The sequence below is a fragment of the Physeter macrocephalus genome, chromosome 7 (genome assembly GCF_002837175.3).
Source record: "Physeter macrocephalus isolate SW-GA chromosome 7, ASM283717v5, whole genome shotgun sequence".
NCBI classification, from domain to species: Eukaryota; Metazoa; Chordata; class Mammalia; order Artiodactyla; family Physeteridae; genus Physeter; species Physeter macrocephalus.
Genome location: NC_041220.1, coordinates 53382187 through 53402099, shown reverse-complemented (window position 1 = coordinate 53402099; position 19913 = coordinate 53382187). Strand labels below are relative to the sequence as shown.

At 37.4% G+C, this 19913-nt stretch overlaps 1 protein-coding gene across 1 annotated transcript in view; it reads right to left on the bottom strand.

Annotated features, from left to right (window-relative positions):
* FRYL (FRY like transcription coactivator) overlaps window positions 1-19913 on the bottom strand; it is a 248563-nt gene that overhangs the window by 197346 nt on the left and 31304 nt on the right. The window contains exon 2 of the mRNA XM_007114521.4: window positions 11873-12049. The gene's annotated coding sequence lies outside the window, so the exon portion shown is untranslated. The remainder of the gene's footprint in view (window positions 1-11872; window positions 12050-19913) is intronic.

The window sequence follows — 19913 nt, the reverse complement described above, 5'->3', positions numbered from 1 at the left end:
TATGCAAGTTGCTGTGTCTGTGGTTTAACTGCAACTTCCCTCCACTTAAATCATCCTTTTTCTCCTGGGTCCCTGCATGCCTCTTTTCCTTTATTCCTGCTCTACGTTGAGAAAATTTTTGGTCCCTGGCTCAATTTAGTGGATTCAGGGTCACTGGAATTATGCTTTTTGAATGTTGACTCTGGACCAACTTCCCAAAAAACTTTAGCATTTCTAGAAACGTAACACCAAGTACAGTATAATAAATGAAAATAGACATAATTCTACTACCTTTACTAGCCCAACTTGATAGATATATCAAGCTATGTAGTGAAGGACACAAACACTGAATAGACATAAACCTTAAGGAGTTGGCAGTGTGGTGTGACTCATCCAGCTCTATGGCCACCCCTAAACTGTCCTAGAAGGAGACTGTTCTAGAAAGTTCCAGTATGGTACAAATGGAGTTATTATAAAACAACAAAAGCTTACCTTTTAATATATCAGGCTTCTGAATTAATGTTGTGATTATATATGAAGCTGTAATATTCATGCAGGATTTAAAATGGAGAGTGCAAAGTGACGAACTGAGTCATTTCTCCCACCTCATCAGGTTTTTTTCACCCTCACTTAGTTACATAAATCCTACGTTGAATGCAATATTTCACTTACAACAATTTTATCTTTCAAGCCTTTCATAAACCTGTCAAACCATGAGTTGTTTGAAACATTTTGTTTTACAGATACTTAAAAATAAAATCCTTCATCACTCTAAACTTGAAGATCACAGTACCAAACGATAATTTGATTCTTACCTATAAGCACCTGCCCTAGTTAATATTTCACAGTGATTTTTAAAAATTCATATTCCAGAAACTAAGACTTAATGTCCTAATTTAATCTGAAGCAAGCTCATTTAAAATTTCTATTAAGATATTTTTACCTTAAAATAATACAACCAAAATACTTCTCATTAGTTAACATTGCTGTAACACCCAAAATTTGAAATGTGACTTTCGGAAATTTAATTTAAAAATAGCTTTAAAAGGTTTAGTTTCTGCTGCATTTCCAATGACAAAATTAAATCCCATTTAGTATGGAGGCAAAATGATTATATAATCTCCCAACACTTTTATTGCATCAATAGGTATTAGAAATTTAAAACAGTCATTTAGGGCTTCCCTGGTGGCGCAGTGGTTGAGAGTCCGCCTGCCGATGCAGGGGACGCGGGCTCGTGCCCCGGTCCGGGAAGATCCCACATGCCGCGGAGCGGCTGGGCCCGTGAGCCGTGGCTAATGAGCCTGTGCGTGCGGAGCCTGTGCTCCGCAACAGGAGAGGCCACAACAGTGAGAGGCCCTCGTACCGCAAAACAAACAAACAAACAGTCATTTAATTCAAGAGGTGATCCAAAGAGACTTAAAAGTTAGATTAATATCTGAAAAGTACATGTAAGACAAATCTGTATAAACCCCATTTCCCTTATAAGTTCAGAGAAATGACCTCATATGAGAAGGCAGCACAATGTATGTAGCACAGTTATGCAATACAAAGCTATATTAACTTAGACAAAGTGACTTAACCTCATTTATAGGAAGAAAAGGAGAGAGGAAAGAAGGGAGGGAATAAGAGAGGAAGAGAAGAAAACCTGTTAGAATTTTAAAAGATGGAACACATAAAATCATTTTGCAAGTGTGTAGGTAGTAATGATAGGACCCTTCTCTTCACAAACGAAACATACTGGCTGGCCCCGATATACAAACAAAACCACATATGAGAATCAAGTATATTAAACTCAGTCAACAAGCAGACCACTACTTTTAACCTAGTGAGGTACCCAGTCAGAAGTTGTCTACGTGGACTAGTCAGCAGGATACCTCAGGTAAAAGCAGAGGTACATTTAGATATGCTACATAGTCATGGTTTTATTGACCCCTCCCCACCAGAATGGAAATTGAGTATTAATCCTCTATATACCCCCAGTAAGTCAGAAGAACTCTCTGATATTGCCATATAAACATATTTTTGCCTAACTAGTATAGAGAGTTTAAGTATTATCTGATATCCACTGAACTGTAAAGACTGTTTCAAAAGGCAAGTCAGATTTTACTATTTCTAAATGAGGTCACTCCCTGAAGGTTCAATACAGATATTTATAAACTTGTACTTGAGACTTACCTCTTTTTTAAGAGATTTCAGTGAGGGATCTAAGCACATGGAATGATCCCTAATCTCCTACAATTCAACACATATCTACTGAGTTCTTGTCTGTTAAGAAAATGAAACATACACAATTCTTTGCACTCCAAATAAATACAGGAGTGCTTCTAATACAAGACAGGCTGTGATGAATCTTAGAACTGACGTATCAACAAATGTTAAAAGTCAACCTGACTGAGGAGATTTAAGGATTAGGGGAACAGTTAGGATCTGAATGGAGACTTTAGGGGAAAGAAAAAAAGAGAGAGAGAAGGGGAAATAGGGTTCAAGAGGCAGAGATGTCATGACAGAAGATGAAGATGAGTTTAAAAAAAGAGGTAGAATAATATCGGTCTTGGCTGCCTAAAGAAAAGTAGTCTCAGAGGAGCAGACCTTGAAGCTTAAAGAAAATGAGAAAGGCTTCAATTTCAGGTGGGCTTTCATTTTTCTGCAATGAGGGAATGTGTTAGGGTTCAGAGACTACAGAGAAACAAAACCAATAGGATAATATAGATACATAAGAGGATATTTATTATGGGAATTGGCTCCCACAATTACAGAGGCTGAGAAGTCCTACGATCTGCCACCTGCCAGCTGGAGACCCAGGAAAGCCAGGGATAAAATTCGGTCTGAGTCTGAAGGCCTGAGAAACAGAGGAGCTGATGGTGTAACTCTCAGTCTGAAGCCAAAGGGGTTTGTGGGTCGGGGGGTGAGGGTGATGTGCTGCCGGTGTAAGTCCCAGAGTCCAAAAGCCCAAGAACCAGGAACTCAAATGTCTGAGGACAGGAGAAAGATGGAAGCCGCAGCTCAAGGAGACAGAACAAATTCACCCTTCCTCTGACTTTTGGTTCTATTTGCATCCTCAATGATTGGATGACGCCCACCCACACTGGTGAGGGAGGATTTTCTTTAGTCTACTGATTCAAATGCTAATATCTTCTGGAAGCACACTCACAGACACACCCAGAAATAATGTTTTACCAGCTCTCCGGGCATCCTTCAGCCCAGTCAAGTGGACACGTAACATTAACAGTCACAGGGAGCCACGAAGAGTTTTCGAGAAAGAAAGTGACATGAACAGACCTGTGATTTCTAAAAGTTCGCTTCTGAACCAGATTGGCTGGTGAACAGAAGAGTAAAACAGCGTGGGACCAATTTGTAAAAACCCATCAGAGTAGTCAGGAGGGGACCTTCTGAACGAGGGCAGTGGATATAAAAATATGGGAAGAAAGAACAAAGCACCAGAGTAGAATTGAAAGAATGTCACTAAAAGAATGAATGCGACACTTCCACTTTTCACGGTTACCACCACAGCCTCCTCACCAACCTCTACACACACCCCCTCCACCCCTAGAGCCAGAGTGATCATTTTACAAAGTAAATCAGATCACATCTCATGGCCCTCTACCCCATCTCCCTACATGCCAGCCAAACTGGTCTGATCATTTCCTAGAAGTTCAACTTCTTTTCTGCCTCAGGATCCTTCCACATGCTGTTTCCTATATCTGGAACCCCAATTTTTTTCACCAGGTGAACCCTAACAGACCTTCAAATCTCAGTTTAAATGTCACTTTCTCTAAAAGGCTACCCCCCCATAACCTCTCCAATCTAATCACATGTCCCAGCCCATAAATTCTTTCTTGAAATACTTACCACCCATTGAGATGTGGGTTTGTGGGTATATTTGTTTACTACCTATTCCCCCATCAGACTGTTCCCTAAGAGCTAGGATTGTGACTATTTGTTACCTAGTGCCTAGTCCAGTACCTGGCACTGGGTAGGTGCTCAACAAATACTTGCTGAATTAATAGTAAATAAACCACAAAAGATCACTCCAAGTTCCCAAGTAGGAAAATGGTAATGCCATACCTGACAAAGGGAACACAGGAATATCAGGTTTGTGGATAAAGTTGAATCCTATCTGGGGCATGTTGAGTTTGAAGAAATGGTGGGATAGGTTTGAGCTGCAGAAGTGGAGTCATCAAATACTGAATAATGATTTAGCCAGAAGAAAAAATGTAACACTAATGGAAAAGGATGAGAAGCAAAACAAAGCAAACTAAAAGATTAGAGACTACCTCTATTTAACTGGCAGGAAGAAGAAAGCAAATGGACAAAATGTTGATATTCCTAATATGTAAAGAGCTTATAAAATAGAAAACACCAACAAACCTAGAGAAAAAGCGCTAAAGAAATGGACAGTTAACAAAAAAAGAAATGCAAATGCCTCTTAACCATATAAAAAGATACTCAGCCTAATATGTCCAAGATAAACATGGTATGTTATGTCTAAAAAAATCCATAGTTGATTTAAATGGTTCTGAAATGTCTATGAATAAAACTTTAACGTTAAAAAAAAGATATTCAGGGCTTCCCTGGTGGCGCAGTGGTTGCGCGTCCGCCTGCCGATGCAGGGGAACCGGGTTCACGCCCCGGCCTGGGAGGATCCCACGTGCTGTGCCGCGGAGCGGCTGGGCCTGTGAGCCATGGCCCCTGGGCCTGCGCGTCCGGAGCCTGTGCTCCGAAACGGCAGAGGCCGCAGCAGAGGGAGGCCCGCATACCACACACACACAAAAAAAAAAAAAAAAAAAAAAAAAAAAAAGATATTCAATCTCACTCATAATGAGAGATGAAAATTAACACTACAATGAGGACAAAAACCCCAAAATTCTAACAATATATTCTGTTGATAAGGTTATACATACACAAAGAGGCACTCTCGTACATTACTGATGGGAACACAAAGAGATATAATTCTTATCAGGATAAATCTGGCAATATGTATAAAACTGTGTACTCATTTACCCTTTGACCCTGCAATTCCACCTCTAGGAATCTGTCCCAGATGTACAATGGCCAAAATATAAAGACATATATATGAATTACAAAGTTATCCATTGCAGTACTATTTACAAAAAATTAGAAACAATCCAAATGCCCATCATTTGGGAACTGGTTAAATAAGCTTTGTTTTTTCATTCATGCAATGAGATATTATGTAGCTATAAAAAGGAATTAGTAATTTACTACTAAGGAGTAATCTCCAGAATATGTTAAGTGAAAAAAGAAGGCATATAATATTTTACCACTTGTCTAAGGAGGAATATGAATACATAGACTACTTATGTTAAACTTGGTTTCAGAATATAATTACTTAGAAAGAGAGAAAACGTTAGAGAAAACAGAGATAGACGTTAGACTCCTTTGAATAAACCTTGTTTTGTGGATTTGACTTTGGAAACGTGAAGCTATTATACATGATTATAAAACAAAATTACATTTTAGAACAGTCATTAAATATCAAAAATAAAATAAGTTAACTTAGGGACTTCTCTTGTGGCACAGTGGTTAAGAATCCGCCTGCCAATGCAGGGGACACGGGTTTGAGCCCTGGTCCGGGAAGATCCCACATGCCGCGGAGCAACTAAGCCCATGCACCACAACTACTGAGCCCGCGCTCTAGAGCCTGTGAGCCACAACTATTGAACCCGTGTGCCACAACTACTGAAGCCCACGTGCCTAGAGCCCGTGCTCCGCAACAAGAGACGCCAATGCAATGAGAAGCCCGCACATCGCAACGAAGAGTAGCCCCCATTCGCCACAACTAGAGAAAGCCCATGCACAGAAACGAAGATCCAACGTAACCAAAAATAAATAAATATAAATAAATTTATTTTAAAAAATTAAATGTTAACTTAAATGTATACCCTGTTGGTGGCAGAACTACACAGAACAATTATTAAGACTGACTTAAACAGTGTGGTGGCAGCCTCTAGAAGGGACCCAACGATCCCCACATCCTGGTATCACACTGTTGTATAATTACCTCCTCTTTAGTATAAACTGTATTTGGAGACTTGCTTCTAAGAAAAGAATGCAGTAGAACACCAATATTCATAGAAGTGTTATTCACAATAGCCAAAAGGAGGAAACAAATGTCCATCAACGGATGAATGGGTAAACAAAATGTGGTATATACACACAATGGAATATTATTCAGCCTTAAAAGGGAAGGAAATTTTGACACATGCTGTCATGTGGATGAACCTTGAAGACATTATGCTGAGTGAAAAAAGCACGTCACAAAAGGACAAATACTGTATGATTCTACTCATGAAGTACCTAGAGTAGTCAAATTCATAAAAACAGAAAGTAGAATAGTGGTTACCAGGGGATGTGGAAGGGAAGACTGGGGAGTTAGTGTTTAATGGGCAGAGTTTCAGTTTGGAAAAAGTTCTGGAGATGGATGGTGATGATGATTGCACAACAACATCAATGTACTTAATGCCAATGTACTTAATGCAATGTACTTAACTATACACTTTAAAATGATTAAAATTGTCATTTTATGTTATGTATATTTTACCACAATAACTTAAAAAATAAATAAAAGAATGCAGCATACGTGTTGGGCTGTCACTCTAAGAACAGGTTACTAAAAAGGGTTCCATCTTGGATACCCTTTCCTCCCTTGCTCCAAGCTAACAACCAGTGCCATGTTGTTAGCTGCCCCATGGAGAGGCCTGAGGGACTGGTCTCCAGCCAATGGCCAGAAAGGACCTGAGACCTACCAATGATCACGTGAGTGCATTTGAAAGCACCCCAAAAGGATCCTTTGTGGCTCCTCCAACTGAGCCCTGGGATATACGCTGCCCTAGCTAACACCTTGATTGCAGCTTTATGAGAGACCTTGAGCTAGAGGCACTCAGTTAAGCTGCACCCCACAGAAACTGACCCACAGCAACTCTGACATAATAACGTTTGCTGTGTTAAGTCACTAAGTTTTGGGGTGATTTGTTACACAGCAACAGATAATGTTTCATACAACAACATGGATTGAGAAAAGAAGGCAGACAGAGACAAAATGCTGGTACTGCTATTCTGAGACTGTTGTGTGTATTATGGGGGTACTATAAATGAGTATTATGAAATATTCTAATTGTATTATTCTTAGTATCACTGAGAACTAGAATTTTCAGTTGAAAGATACAGATGTAAAATAAAAAGATTAACAAAAAATCTTATAGTATTGAAACTGAATTGGAAGTATCAGTATGAATTCATGAGGTACTCTATCATAAAAAAAAAAATTTTTCCCTAGTTCTGACTACCAAAAAGGCCCAGAAACAATGGTCAACCCACTAGGAATGAGAATCCCTAGAGCTCAAACTGTGGTCTTAAAATTCCACTCCCCAATGAAGGAATCAGGGCTCCTTGGAGAAACTACTGATACCACGTGTGGGGAGGAAATGTACATGATGAGCCTGGAACTCCTTGTTATACCAGATAATCAAGAAGCTATCAAAAACTACTAGAGTCATGTCAAAATAACTCAGTAAGCAAATTTAAAAGGCTCCCACTGGCCAAAGATTAAATAATTTGAGCATCAATAAGGGTAATTACAATAATGAATTTTTTAAAAATCCAATATGTTTAAATCTAAGAGTCTATAATGAATCTGGAGGAGAAGGGGAGACCCTAATTAGTCACTGTTGGAGAAAGCTAATATACCCAATTCATTATTTTGAAATTTGTAAGCCAAGGGAAACTGTCAAGCTTTTGTCTAACATTTCCTATACAAACTGTACTACCAAGTAACAAACAGTACACATGGAATAGCTTCTCTTTATAGAACATTTCACCTAATAAATGAAAAGTAAAGTTACAATATTAAAATTTTCCAAACCTTAATGATTTAATAGACCTCAAACAGGGAGCCCATCACCTGTTTTTGTAAATAAAGTTTTACTGGAACACAGGCATGCCCATTCATTTACATTTTGTCTATGGCAGCTTTCTCATTACAACAGCAGAGTTTAGTAGTTGCAGCAGAGGAGACCAGATGGCTCACAAGGCCTAAAATATACACTATCTGCCTCCTTACAGAGAAAGATTGCCAACCCCTAATCTACAGCATGGAGGCGAAATGGCAACTAATCAGCAGAAAAAGAGAGACAACTAGACATTGTGTGCACCAGAGAGACACTTGCCCAAAGACAAAGACTTGCCAAAAGAATCTGAACTTGAGTCTGAGCAAGTCTCTAGATCCAACGACCAATTAACAGGAAGTACAAAGGTCAGATGTGTATGCTTAATCACTTCACAGGAATGTAATCAGAAACATCCACATCTACAAGACAAAGACCCAATTTGTTCAACAAATAAATTTTAGAGACAAAAAGGGAGGAGAGGTTGAAACTTTAAGAGAAAAATCAACCAACTGCAATGGAGGAAGGGCTTATCTAGACCCTGATCCAATCAAGTCAACTGCTTTTAAAATGCGTGAGGGGAATTCCCTGGGAATCCAATGGTTAGGACTCCATGCCTCCACTGCAGGGGAAATGGGTTCAATCCCTGATCAGGGAACTAAGATTCTGCATGCCATGTGGTGTGGCAAGCAAATAAATAAATAAGTAAATAAAATGTGTGAGAGAATTAGAATTAACATTGATTGGATATTTGATTATATTGGAATTGTTGTTTTTTTAAGATTAATAATGGTATCATGGTTATATTTTTTAAAGGGTCTTATACATAAGGATATGTACTGAAATACAAATCAATTTTATGATATCTAGGATTTTCTTTAAAATAGTACAGGAATGGGAGGGAAGTCAGTGAGAGATTGAAAATTTGGCCATGACATGATAATTACTGAACCTGAGTCATGAATACAAGGGGATTCATTACACTAGTCTGTTTACTTATATATGTCTTAAATTTTCCATAATAAAAATTATAATAAGGTACACAATTTCTTCTTTAGACACAGAAAAATTCTGAAGTGAAAAGAAGAACAGGTCAGGAAGTATGCTAGTTAGCCCCAAAAAGACAACTTGACTGTGACAAGGTGTGGGGTCTTCTAAAGGAAGGGTAAGAAGCCAACCTTGAAAAGAACCAGTTTAGAGATCAAGTAAATGACTGCCTAGTAGATCCGAACTTAGTTATGTGACCTTTGCCAACTGCATCAAGCAGCTGGAACTATGAAATATATACATGGCAAATTAACTTAGGTTTGAGATTTGGACAGGTCCCTCACAATGTTAAAAAGGCAACAGAACATAAGATGCTGCTGCAAATATGATCATGGGGTTTGGGTGAGTAGAAAGCAAATGAAGCTAGGAAATAGCTAACTTAACTATAAAAACAAAATGCCAAGAAACTACAAGTCATAATAAAGACAAAGAAGAGATTCAAAAAGTGTGGCATGATAGAGGGTTATGATCATGAGAGGAGACTCCAAGACCACAGAAATTTAACTAAGTGATGATGTGATCTAAGGCGAGAAGTGACAGGGTGTAAAACCTGGGGGTTCCAGTCCTGGTGAACTAATAATGCTGGTTTACTAGTAGGTTTCAGCTACCTGCCAAAAAATCGTACCCTTCTCCCAAGCTCATTTTAGAAGGTACCTGTATTTTTTTTTAAAGGGTCCCAGGATTAGAATCACTGGTGTAAGATGTAGTGATCCTGGAAAATACTAAGATGAAAACAATAGATGCTAGACAGGTCAAGGAAACATGATGAGAGCCACTAATAAGATACGAGAAACAGAAAGGGAACAAATGAAGAGTCAAATGAAGGAAAATTCCAGAGGTCAAGAGAAGAGAAGGATAAGAATGTGGAGAGAAAAAAATAAAAGATATGACCTTCAAAAGAAAATGACTGAGGGATTTCCCTGGTGGCACAGTGGTTAAGACTCCACCTGCCAATACAGGGGACACGGGTTCAAGCCCTGGTCCGGGAAGATCCCACACGCCATGGAGCAACTAATCCTGTGCGCCACAACTACTGAGCCTACCTTCTAGAGCCCGCGAGCCACAACTACTGATCCCATGAGCCACAACTACTGAAGCCCGTGCACCTAGAGCCCGTGCTCCACAACGAGAGAAGCCACTGCAATGAGAAGCCTGCGCACTGCAACGAAGAGTAGCTCCCACTCGCCGCAACTAGAGAAAGCCTGGGCACAGCAACGAAGACCCAGTGCAGCCAAAAATAAATAAATAAATAATTTTTAAATATATTTCTAAAAAAAAAAAAGAAAAAATGATTGATAGTGGGGACCTTATTCTAACCCCACAATTCAAAGAAAGTAGTCTAAAAATATCTCTATTGGAAAGGCTAGAGAAGAAAAGGTATCCTCAAAAAAACAAACATCTATCAATTTGTTCATAACAAAGTGTTAGGTGTATGAAAGCAGCAAAAAACCTTATAAAACATTTAGTTAATTCACTTATTTCATAGATGAGAAAACCAAGGGCTACTAAGACTAATAACTTACACTCAAGAACACTGTGCAATTAATGGTTAGAGTTAGAGCTAAAACGTACCCCATTCTTCACTCAACCTCCCTGCCTTGCATCCTCATCTAATGCCATGGTTTCTATTTGATGACTTACCTCTTCACAATGCCAAATGTCATTGTGTATTTTTACTCATAAACAGAAGGCATTTGGTAACTATTTGTGGACTGACACTCAAAATGAGTGTTCAATATTTTACAACAATAATTTTATTATAAAGGTTTCCCACCTCAGCAACTTGTTCTGCTCAATTTTACTCCTCTGCACCCCCCACAAAAATGTGTTTTGAGTAAATCTCAGAGATGTTCAAAAAACATATTGGCTAACTAGCACTTATGCTTCCAAAAATTCTTAGAATATGAAAAGGGACACACAGTGCCATACTATAAAAAGAACAGCTGGCATTACACACCTCTCTCATCAACTCCATAAATGTGCACATAACTTACAATTGCTAGGAAGAGGATGTTCTTAACCCAATGGACTCAAGATACCTAAGTAGGTAGGAAAAGAGAGCAACAGGAAAAACTACCTCAGCCTTATAATAAGAGAATATACAGACCTAAAGTTGGAATCTGTGGCTCTGGCAAAATGAAAACAGAACCAATAACAAATCATAAAATACTAACATTTACAACTCACTTAACATGCAATTTCTAGTTCAGCACTGAAATTACTCTACTTTCACAAGCTTTTTTATTTCTTAAATCCAAAATTTTATCATTCCATAAAACAGTTTTCTTCCCAAATCAAACTACTTTCAGTAAGCCCAGTTTTATAAGTTCACTTGCTGTAATAACCACTAAAAGTGGTAATCACCTATAGCAGTAAATATATACATAAATTTAAATCATTATTTAAAAAACACTTGGAGTTAAAATCTCTAATTATGAAATAAATATAATCTTGTGACAACAATAACTGCCACTTGTATCTCAAACTGAAAATGAAATTATTTGTAAAATATCAATATATAATACAGAGCATGTAAAGTACATATATATAAAGGTGTTTACATATTTTTATATTTATTCCTAGCAATTGTAAATTATGTGCACATTTATGGAGTTGATAAGAGAGGTATGTAATGCCAGCTGTTCTTTTTATAGCATGGCACTGTGTGTCCCTTTACATATTGTAAGATTTTTTGGAAGCAAAGGTGCTAGTTAGCCAGTATGTTTTTTGAACATCTCTGAGATTTACTCAAAACACATTTTTGGGGGGGGTGCAGAGGAGTAAAATTGAGCAGAACAAGTTGCTGAAGTGGGAAACCTTTAGAATAAAATATTTTTATTCCATACCAAAAGAGAATGCAGCATAAAAAGGGGGAAGGCAATCCAAACAAAAATTGTTTTACAAATTTCTATTATTCTTTTTTAAAAGTACATATCACTTACCACTTAGAAAGGGTTGTTGAGGCACAGAGTTTGTCAAAAAGACACCAAATTTGGAAAAGATCCATCTAGAAGCTTTTTTCAATCTGGAGCTTGTACTTTATAGGCACGCAAGTGGGCACACTGGTGCAAAGCAGCAGTGATTCACCATGTACAAAGCAGAATGTGGAATGTTAAAGGCTGAAAGAAAAGAGAGAGAGAGAAAAGAAATATGGTTGGTTATTAGTAAGAGCCATGTTTAAAACAAAAGCTGTAACATTTTAACAGTTTTCGTGTAACATATATCATTATTGAGGTTCGTTTTTATAACTTGAGAATTTGGCCAAGAAGAACTTACTTATAAAAAAATGTCAAATGTATAGGGAAAGCATCTATCTGGAGAGAAAAAACAAGAAAATGAGAATTTTTTTTTTTGGCCTCGAAGCATGGCTTGTGGGATCTTATTTCCCCAACCAGGGATCGAACCCTGGCCACGGTAGTGAAAGCGCCAAGTCTTAACCACTGAACCGCCAGGGAATTCCCAGAATTTGTCTTTAAAGGTTCTAATTTAAATTTTTTTCACCACCTATAATATCTTTCTCAAGTATATTACAAATTTCCTCACCATCTAAACATAATTACTTGTTTCTTGATGACACAAGGGTCATCATCATGAGTTCTCCTATAGTACTTGAGGATACATATATTATGGGATTTGAGGTAATGACCCTAGGACTATCATTTTTCAAAAGGTACACAGAGGAACCCCAAGAAATGAGCACTCTCCATTGCTGGTGGAAGTGTCAATATCTACAAAACCAAGAATGCATTTATTTTTTGACCCAACAACTCTCCTTCTGGGACATTCTCCTACAGATATAATTACACATTCACAAAATAAAGTGTGCAGCAAGATTATTGTGGGATTATTTGTAAAAGTGAAACACACTGAAAACAAGAGGACTGGTAAATTCACCTATGATACATCCATTAGAAGGAATATGATGCAGCTGTAAAAATAAATAAGGAAGCACTCTGTGTACTTCTATACAAACATCACCAGAATACGCTAAATAAGCAAGGTACAGAAAAGCAAGGTATATGTATATATATACATTGTTATATTCTGTGTTTTTAAAAAGGGGAGGGAAAGAGGGAAGTAAGAATATCTATTCTTGTTAATTTTTATTAAAAAGCACTGTAAAGATATATACGAAATTGGTATAAAAAAGGGGGGTTACAGTAAGGAAACAGGGATGGAAGTTAAGCCTTTTCAAAGTGTCATTTTGACTATGAAACATGTAAATGTTCAAACAATATAAAATTTAAAACAATTTCCCCAAATAAGCTTAATTTTACTCTTTCATCCCTTTTTTATAAACACATGAGCTGTTATATGATCAGTGTAACAAGGCTACTTTCCTGGAAAATTGAATGGCAAATTATTTCCTTGTCCTTCACAGAAACCCTTTTCTTTCCTACTGGTAGCATTCTACATATATTCAGTGTCTACTATCTTCCAGCAATACATACATCAGTGAACAAACTCAAAAAATTCCCTGCTCAAGTGATCTTAAAACTCAGTTGTTACCCATTTACTCATTGTTAGTGAAGGTACAGTAAGAAAGGAATACATATACATTGCTAGAGGAAATATAAATTCTGAAAAGCAATTTGTCAATATGTAACAAGAATCTTTAATACGTTCATAGCTATTGATTGACCCAGTAACTTCATTCCTGAGAACTCAAAATGCAGACCGAATTTTTTTTTTTCTTTTTGCGGTACGCGGGCCTCTCACTGTTGTGGCCTCTCCCGCTGCAGAACACAGGCTCCGGACACGCAGGCTCAGCGGCCATGGCTCACGGGCCCAGCCGCTCCGCGGCATGTGGGATCCTCCGGGACCGGGCACGAACCCGCGTCCTCTGCATCGGCAGGCGGACTCCCAACCACTGCGCCACCAGGGAAGCCCAAGACCGAATTTTAAACACAAATTTTTTTACATTATTTATATAGAAAAATTGTAAGAAATATAAATGTCTGAAATAGGGTAATAGTTGGCTAAGTTATAGTTTATTCAGCAGATAGAATATTATGCTGCAGTTAACCTAGAAGTAATTTCTAGTTAACATGTTAGATTAACCACAAAAATTTATTCCCACTCCACCTCCGGGCTCCTCTGAAATAATTGTAAAATTTGAAAAATTAATAAAAAATAAGAACACAAAAGCCAAAGAGAACAAAAGAGACATCCTCTGATAGGATAAAATTAAAATACAACTTCAAAAAACATGGGGAAATGCTGTTAAACAACAAAAAAAGGAAGGAATCAAAATCATATATACTTTTAGCCATATTTTAAAAATTACTTTAAAACATGGAGAAAAACCCCACTCAATATTATTTCTAAATAGTGATTTAAAAATAAATGATTTTTTCTTTTATCCTTTTCTATATTTTCCAAAATATCTACAAAGGGCATTTATTACTATTATAGTCATAAAAATAAAATCACTTTTAAAACATATATATATATATATGCACTAGGATGGCTATAATCAAAAAGACAGATAATAACAAGTGTTGGCAAGTGTATGGCTGGAACCCTCTCACACACTGCTGGTAGGAATATAAAATGGTCCAGCCACTTTGGAAAACAGTCTGGCAGTTCCTCAAAAGTTAAACATGACCAACCATTCTCTCCCAGGTACACAGCAAGAGAAATGAAAAAATAACATCCATGTAAAAATATGTGTACAATAGCATTATTTGTGATAACCACTACACTACAGAAACCATCATAATAGCATTATTTGTAACAGCCAAAAGGCAGAAACAATACAAATGTCATCAACTGAATGGATAAATAAAACGTGGTATGTCCATCCAATGGATTCTGCCATAAAAAATATTGATACATGCTACAACATAGATGAACCTGAAACACATTATGCTAAGTGAAAGAAGCCAGTCACAAAAGGCTACATATTACATTATTCCATTTATATGAATAGACAAATCTATACAGTATAGAGAGAAAACAGATTAGTGGTTGACTCCAAACAGGGGGGGAGGAGATGGGGAGCTAATGGATACGAGATTTCTTTTGGGGATGATGAAAATATTCTAAAACCAATTGTGGTGATGGTTGCACAATTCTGTCAATATAAGAAACCTCAAATTGTATACTATAAATTGGTGACTTGCATGGTATGTGAACTATATCTCAATAAACCTACTGTATTAAAAAATATATACATATAGTCTATAACTTTACCACTAACCAATATTTCACATATTATTCCTTATCACCTTGCAACACTACATAATAGGACAAACATTAGATTCAAGATAAAACCAGACTCTTGCCAATCCTAAAACCATGGACAAACCATAACTCCCAAGTCTCAATTTCCTTTTTGGGGAAAATGGGGAGTCCTCTCTGGTACACCATCTCATTTTTCTCCCAACAATTGAGTCGCATGCCTACCAAGAGCAAATTATCTTATATTTGTTCCAAAATCTTTTTATGCCAGTTGTATTTACTATAATTATAAAATTTAGTTAAATATTATATCAAAAACATGAGTGCAAAAAAAAAATGCTTTGTCTCTGAAAATTAAGCTGTACGATTTGAAAAAGCCAAGTTACTTTTAAAATATCCTAAAGAGAAGGTCTCAGCTATACATCAAAAGATTGATGATGTACGAGCATTTATACACTTATCAACTATAAAATATTTAAGGCATATATCCTTCCTATTATTCTTCATTTCAAACAAATTTTTTATTTAACCTTTCTAGCTACTGGTGATTGTACCATCAATATTGTATAAGAGAGATTCTACTCCATGTAAATTATTCGTATAAAAGACTAACAGAAGTATACTACTATTACTATTATTCTATCTCACACTCTAAAGACTGATGGTTGACCCTACTGAGTTGTCTCTTAGTGAGGTTGAAACTTTTCTGTCCTTCAAGTTCCCAGGCCCACCATAGCCCTGTACTCTCTACAGATACCCTCATCTCTTAAACTGAAAGAAGATGCCCAATGTAAACTCTTCAAGTTCAGTTCAAGGCTGCTAAAGTCCATCTTCCTGTCCTCTTGGACCCTCCAAATCCTCCCTTTTCAAAGCCAAACTTACATCTGACCTGTATATTCAGAGACCATTAAGGAAAAAGAAATCTTACTTATGCTCATGCACCATAGACTTCTCTTTACTTCCTCTTACTACACATTTGGGCCTCTACTTTCTCATCTCTCAACTCATCAAGTCAGTCATTTACACTCTGACCCCAACTGCTGCAATACTAAAATACTCTTCCATCAAAGAAATTCTAAATGGTCTCTGACCTCCCCTCTCTCACTACTCTGATGCATCTCAGATATTGCTGCCAAGTGCATATTCTAAATGCACAACTCTGATCACAAAACTCCCTGCCTTGGTAATTCAGTGACAGTCCCAATGCCTATAAAGTCCAGAAGTTCCTTAGCCTCAGAGTCAAGGTCCTAATGGAAGAGAATAAACTGTTAGCCCATCTCCCTAATGTTCTCTAGACTAGTCAGGCTGAACTCTGCTCTATGCAAACATGTCCCATTCCTTCCTAAGCCCAGATCTTTCTTCCATCTGGAATGCCCTCCCTTTGTTTCCTCTAAAATCATTTTTAAAGTAGAAAATCACTTTTTAAATCAGAGCCTTGGGTTTCTCAACTGTAAGACTTTTTATAAGGATTATAAAGTGTCAGAAGTATTATAAGTATTATTAAGCATAAACTTAGAACAATAGCCAGCAGATAGCACTCAACAAATGTTGTTACTGTTGTTCAACATAATGAGGACTCAACAAATATTTTTTAAATTGACATGCGAGACAAAGCAAAACAAAACAAAAAAGTCTTTTCTATACTATACTACACTATACTCTTTGCTCTCAAAGCAACAGTTTAAGAGCTGACACCGGGGCTTCCCTGGTGGCGCAGTGGTTGCGCGTCCGCCTGCCGATGCAGGGGAACCGGGTTCGCGCCCCGGTCTGGGAGGATCCCACAAAAAAGATCTGACACCTCTGGAAGTTAAGATGATGAAAACTTCTGATAATCAAGTTTTCAGTTTCTGGGAATCTCACACAGATTTATGATATAAGAACAGCAACCCACTATTTCAGATTTAGTCAAGAACAACTTGATTTATAATCACGTCACGATTATATTATGCTGCACATCCTAAACTTATACAGTCCTGCATGTCAATTATATCTTATTAAAATAGAAAGAAAAAAACAACTTAATTCACTAACATCTACCAAAAATGAGGAGGGCAAGCCTTACCAAAATAGAGTAGTTTTATTATTCACTTTTTTTTTAAATTGTGTAAAATACACATGACATAATTTACCATCTTAACCATTTTTAAGTGTACAGCTCAGTGGCACTAAGTACATTCACACTGCTGTACAAACACCACCACCATCCGTCTCCAGAACTCTTTTCATCTTGCAAAACTGAAACTCTGTACTTACTAGACAATAACTCCTCTTCCACCCCAACCTCCCAGGCCCTGGCAACAAGCATTATGCGTCCTGTTTCTATGAGTCTGACTACTCTAGGTACCTTATTTAAGTGGAATCATACAGTATTTGTCCTTTTGTGACTGGCTTATTTCACTAAACATGAGGCCCCTTCAAGGTTTGTTTGTGTTATTTACTTTTTCAGCAAGAACTTCAAAACCACGCAAAGGACATGGTTTAAACATACTCTAGTTTAAACTCATGGTTTCAATGCACACTGTATTATATGGCAGTAAACTGCAGATTTGGATGACTCAAATTATAGAAAGAAAGGGAAAGTAGAATAACATGTACCCAATTACCTGGTATGACACCAGGTATCAAACCAGGTGCATTTCACACAAAATTAAGTCCACACAACTCTAAAGAGGTAGGTTATTATTATTCCCAGTTGGTAAATGAGAAAAAGGAGATTCAGAGGACCTCCCATGCCACTGCCCTATTTCCATCTTGTTTTCATCATAGAATTTATCACTATCTGACATACGTACATATGTACACACATTTATTTCCTTATGTGCAAATTATATGTAGGCAAAAAAGTTGAGAATCACATTTATGCAACAAAGTTGTATCTATAATACAACATAGCTTGGAATCTGAACATTTTATAATCTCTAGCTTTTCTGAGATGCTTGTCCATAGGTACACTTCTTAGATACTCAGAAGGTGGGAGACTTTATTACTGCCAAAGATATATATATATATATTTTTTTTTTTGAGCAGGTATGGGAGGTAGAGGGCACTGGAGGACAGAAGTAGGGGATAAAATTCCAACTGAAAAGTCCAAGGGTTCAAGAAGGCCAGTCTCCAGTAAACCAAAATCTATTATTACAACATCCTCATCTTCTATGAATTTTGTTGTTTTAAATCAAACTTCACCTGAGGAATTTTCTACCAAGCATGAATTTACAATGGGAGGGGAGATACTAGTTTGTGATGGATGTCCTACTTACCCCTTGAATATATTCTCACTATAATATTAGCTATACTTACAGTACTGTGGATTTCCTTCTTCTGCTTCAGAGTGAAAAATATTCCCACCACACTGCATTGCTACATTTTCTCCCTTAAAATTAGTTAAAACTTTTTATTACATTTCAAGAAATTAAGAACTGTATACCTAACTTTTAAATTTGTTAAACTATATTTTTTCAAAATTTAAATGACAACTATCTCCACCATTAGAAGACTTTTAAATGTTCTGAAGAGAAATCAAAAAATGTTAAGGGCTCCCACTAAGTAAATTCCCACTTGTAACAAAAGTCTACATTTCCCATTAGCTTACTATTTTCATATAATAATTTCTTTTGATCACAGTATGAAAAATGTTACTCACAAAAGGAGTACTGTATTCACAAAATAATTTTATCTTTACTGATATAACAAGAAGTCAGCGGTTTCCTTTTTGTGGTAAACAATGGGCCTTGGGAAACACATTCCCTGTTAAACATCTTTCACATTTTTTTAAATACACAATTGGTTCAACTTCCTAATAATCACCATTTACCAGAAATGTGAAAGATAAAAATCTATCAAGATAACACAATAAGACTAAGCAAGCCAAAAAGAAGAAAACAAAAGAAAATCACAAAGGCTCCCTGAAGAGGGTGGGGTAGAGAAAACTTCCAACCTAACCTCAACCACCTCCAGACTACCTTCTAAAAAAAAGGAGAACATCAACATCAAGGTGACAAAAATCTCACATCTTTTTTCTCCATTCCTAAGGGATCATGTCCATTAGCATACAAATATACCATAATGATCACTCACCTTAAAGAGAATAAAAGCGGGGAGCCCTCCTCCCTCCTCCACCACAAAACCCCTGTCATGACTGCCCTGTTTCTCTGCTCCCCTTTACAATAAAAGTCCTCCAGACAACTGTCTCTATTCAGTATTTCACTAGCTCCCCTTCTTCATCTCATTCTCTCCTCTCTTCTACCCCCAGGGCCGCTGGCCAGTGTCACTGATGACCTCCACACCTCATGAAATCCAAAGGTCAATAATCAGCCCTCATCTTAGTTGACTCCACGGCAGCATTCCTCTCCCGCCTTTTTGAAACACCTTCTTCACTTGGATGGCAAGATGCCACACTCTCCTGGTTCTCTTCCTTTTCCTCAAGAGCTGCTTTTCCTCTGCCTCTTTTCCAACTCAAAATGTTGGAGAGCCAGTCCTTGACCCTTTTCTCCTCTGACATTTACCTCTGGACCGTATCCAGGCTAAAGGCCTTAAATTCAAATCTGGAATTTGTTAGCATATAGATGGTATCTCTAGCCCAGACCTCTCTCTACTGAGCACTAACCTTGCAAATTCAAATACCTGTCTGCACATCTAACGAGATGTCAAACACAACTCTTAATACAGCCCCCTAAATCTCTGCCTGCTCCCAGCACTTCACTTCAGTAAATAACACCACAGTTCTAGATGCTCAGGCCAGAAATCTGGCAGTCACTTTTTTTTTTTTTTTTTTTTTTCTGCGGTACGCGGGCCTCTCACTGT